Genomic DNA, 2,679 nt, shown 5'->3' on the forward strand with positions numbered 1-2,679 from the left:
GACTCATGCCTGTAATCTGAGCATTCAGAAAGCTGAGATTGCATCAAGGTCAAGGCCAGCCTGAGCAACACATTATGAGTTACTGGCCATTTTGGTTTTTTTTTAAAAAAAAATGTTTAAAATAGCATCGTCTTTGCTATGACCAAAGGACACCATGAGCTTTCTTTGTTCCTCTGTTACTACCTGTCTTCTGCTAAGTCCAGTTGGAATTATTGGATCAGGAAACTACCATAGTGCCAGGAAAATACTAAGGAAGTACTGATCCATTCGGTGAAGATGTTTGAAACGCATTTAAAACTCATACAGCTGGGTTTGGGCTACGTTTTAAATAGAAGATATCGCCATGCTGTAAAGACCCACAGGTCTTCCGAAACATGAGTGGCCTCTTGGAAAAAAAAAACACATGAATAATAAGCTTGGAACTATTCTTGGGTCCTGTTGAAAGTTTAATGAATTGATGGTACACAGGATATAACACTCCCTCCATCTGCCTCAAGTGTTTTCAATCAGCCCCCTGCAGTGCCCTCTTGAGAAAAGGCTACTTAGTCTTAACGATGGTGAAGAGACCCATTAAAAATAATTCTAAAGATGTTCATTAGTGACTTTTTCTCCCTGGAAATATTATATAAAGGATGAGATTCGGGGGTCCTGAGAAGTATTCAGGAAGTGATTTGTACTTCTCAACCCAAACCATCCCAAACACTGGTGGCAAGCCAAATGCCAAACTAATTAAAGGAAGGAAGATAAACAAGGGCCTGGATGATGGAGTGTCTGGCTGGCATCACACAGAGAGGGACGAGAATAGGAGCTGAATGACCTCTCTTTGGTCAGTTGCTCTAACTCCAGTCTTTGGTAGAAAGTGTTATTCCTGAGAGTCAGGAGAGAAAAACCAGTTCTACAGTTCTGAACCAAATTTGAAGCAACCTTTAATTAAATACTGACCAGGATGGACTCTGATCAGGTCCACTCTGGGATCCCAGGTAGTGGGCCTGATTCACGTTTTGCAGGGGTTTAAGAAGGCAAAACGCACAATTCCCATTAGGTCCAATCAGGGGCAAGCTTACATCCTGACATATTTCCTGCCTACATACCTCCTGCCCATGTGTGATCAAGCTTGATCACATCCATTGTGGATGGGTCAAACAAAGTTGTTTAAGGGAGGGGAAAAAAAAGGCAGCTTGCTATTTCCCAGCATTCCAGGCAGTTAATTTGTCCTTGGGCAAGGAAAGAGGGGTTTATAGGCTGACTTTGGCCCTTATGCATGGCATGCCTCTTATTATCCCAACACTCTGGGAGTCTGAGACAAGGGCATAGCTTTGAGTTTGAAGGCATCCTGGGGTCTAACAAGTTCCAGACCTACCTGGGCTAGATAGTGAGACCCTGCTGAGAGAGAGAAAGAGAAAGGGATGTTTTAGATATCTGTCAATTCTTTCTTCTTAGCCAGAGATTGTATGTTCTTACAAACAGAACTCCGACTGTAACTGCATGTAATGCATTAGTAGAGTGGGCAAGAGTTTTGCTTCCCACACTTCTGACCCTCAGGATGATGATGCTCACAACCTTACACCCACAAACAGCCCCTAGATTCTACAGTTGACATCATTGTCCCCCTCCCCCACCCCTGTTCCCTCTCCACCCTGGCTGACCACCCTCTCACTCCCCCACCCACCCACCCCCACCAGGGTAATGGCCCTGTGATTTCAGCCTTTCCAGTTTCCTGAGACCGCCAAGGAGAGTTAAAAATGGTGACCTTGAGAACAGGAATGAGTGTTTCAGGAGGAGACTGAGGGAAATGTGGAAACCGGAAATGTACTATTTCTCTGGGTCTGCAGAGCACTGGTGCCCACCTGTAGGTGGGAAACACACAGCCTGCCCTGGCTCTGGACAAATTCGTTTCCCTGAAGCTTCTATCATCTCAAAACCAGATGCCTCGGCCCTGATTTCTTTAATAAAATTCTATTGAATTTTAATAGACTAGTGAAAAATAATAAATAAAACCCAGAGGCTCGTGTTGATACTAATAGGTCAAGTCATTTTTTAAACCAAATTGAAAACATAAAAAATTATATGCTAGAAATAAGTGCCTGTCTCCCCTCTCCAAAAACAAAAAGGAATTAGGAGCAGAGTCGGAGAGATCGCACAGTGAGTGTTCTCTTCCCGTGTGCAAGGCCCTACAATCCATCCAAACCCCACAAACCCCAGGAAAGGGCAGCTTCCGAACTGAAAGCACACATGGCTATATGATGAGAGGAAGGGAAGGGCTAAACTTAGGGTTTGGGTTGTATCTCAGTGAATTTGGATCTCAGTTGGCTCACTTTATGACACCGCTGGCACAGATTGATAAAAATTCTGCCCTTTTCCATTCTCCCAGTCCATCGTCCTCAGAAAACTGGACTTTATCCTCAACATCTCGAACGGAACTCATGGTTTGGGTATCAAACATCTTCTGAGCTTGCACACATAGAAGAGTGTTCTAGAAGATTCTGACTAGTACCTGCGTCCACATTCCACCCAAGACCCCCAAGATAGCAATCTGCACTGTCCTTACTTGTCCCCTCCCAGAACGTAAGCATGATATCATGCTGATTTGACTTAGAGCGAAAGCAACACAGGATTTGGGGCGTAAAAAGCAGCCCCTGTCCTTGAGCCCATCCATCCTTCATCCCTGTCCTTGAGCCC

General features: G+C 44.6%; 1 protein-coding gene across 6 annotated transcripts in view; it reads left to right on the forward strand.

The window, feature by feature from the left end:
• The window catches only part of Phactr1 (phosphatase and actin regulator 1), a 431,785-nt gene that overhangs the window by 420,757 nt on the left and 8,349 nt on the right, over positions 1-2,679 (forward strand). The window lies entirely within an intron of this gene.

This window comes from Microtus ochrogaster, chromosome 16, assembly GCF_000317375.1.
Source record: "Microtus ochrogaster isolate Prairie Vole_2 chromosome 16, MicOch1.0, whole genome shotgun sequence".
Lineage (NCBI taxonomy): Eukaryota > Metazoa > Chordata > Mammalia > Rodentia > Cricetidae > Microtus > Microtus ochrogaster.